General features: G+C 31.5%; 1 protein-coding gene across 2 annotated transcripts in view; it reads right to left on the bottom strand.

The window, feature by feature from the left end:
• The window catches only part of POC1B (POC1 centriolar protein B), a 93,434-nt gene that overhangs the window by 6,434 nt on the left and 85,635 nt on the right, over positions 1-1,365 (bottom strand). The gene's annotated exons all lie outside the window — the stretch shown is intronic.

The raw sequence follows: 1,365 nt of genomic DNA, 5'->3' as shown, positions 1-1,365 counted from the left end.
ATATATATAAAAGTTTTAAATGTTCCTCTTCTAAAAAGCCCAGACTTAACATTTAATTATCTATCCTCAATTGTAACAAATTATGGAAATTACAATTATAATAAGAAAACAAAGCTGACAGCAAATAGACAAAATTCACAATTTTCCATGATTTTCTTTTCAATGAAATACACTTTGCATTCATCTGTCTGAGGGATCAGGTATTCCACCATTAAAAAGATTGTAAATGCAGTTTAATTCTTAGTTTAAAAACAAATATTCACATTCATTAGGATGACTAATATTTTTAAAAAATGGAAAATAACAAGTGTTGGCAGGGATGTGGAGAAATTGGAACCCTTGTGCATTGCTGGTAGAAACGTGAAATGGTATAGCTGCTGTGGGAAGCAATTAGGCAGCTCCTCTAAATGTAGAATTACCATACGATCCAGTAATTCCATTCCTAAGTACATATCCAAAAGTACTGAAAGCTGGGAGTCATACAGATACTTGGACACCAATGTTCATAGCAGTATTATTCACAATAGCCAAAAGGTAAAAACAGCCTGAGTACCCATCCATGAATGTATAAACACAATGTGGTATAAATATACAATTGAATATTATTCAGCCATAAAAAGAAATGGAATTCTGATACATAGCATAATACAGATAAACCTTTGAAACAGTATGCTTATTAAAACAAGCCATACGCAAAAGGACAAACATTTTATGATTTAACTTATTTGAGGTATCTAGAATACACAGATTCATAGAGACAGAAAGTAGAGTAGAGGTTACCAGGGGCTGGGAGGAGGGGTAAGGGGGAGTTATTGCTTAATGGGTACAGAGTTTCTTTGGAATGATGAAAAAGCTCCAGAAATAGATAGTGATAATAGTTACACAACATTGTAAATATTATGAATGTACTTAATGCCAGTGAATTATACACTTAAAAGTGCTTAAAATGGTAAACTTTATGTTATGTATATTTTATCACAATAAAGTAAAATACAAAAAAACCCTCCAAATATGGCAATAAACAAGCTGAAAATAAAATTAAGAAAATAGTTCCACTTATAATAGCATCAAAAATAGTAAAATACTTAGGAATAAACTTTAAAAAAGAAGTGCAAGATTTGTACACTGAAAACTACAAACCATCAGTAAAATAAAGATCTTAATGAATGGAAAGACATCCCATATCCCACGTTCATGAATCAGAAAACTTAGTATTGTTAAGATGGCAATATACTCTACATTGATATACAGATTCAATGCAATCCCTATCAAAATCCCAGCTGCCTTTTTGTAGAAATTGACAAGCTGATTCTAAAATTCATATGGAAATGCAAGGAACCCAGAACACCAAAATAATACTGGGGG

This window comes from Galeopterus variegatus, unplaced genomic scaffold (assembly GCF_000696425.1).
Source record: "Galeopterus variegatus unplaced genomic scaffold, G_variegatus-3.0.2 Scaffold1531, whole genome shotgun sequence".
Classification (NCBI taxonomy): domain Eukaryota; kingdom Metazoa; phylum Chordata; class Mammalia; order Dermoptera; family Cynocephalidae; genus Galeopterus; species Galeopterus variegatus.
The sequence above is the reverse complement of the archived record's forward strand: the minus strand, read 5'-3'. Positions and strand labels throughout refer to the sequence as shown.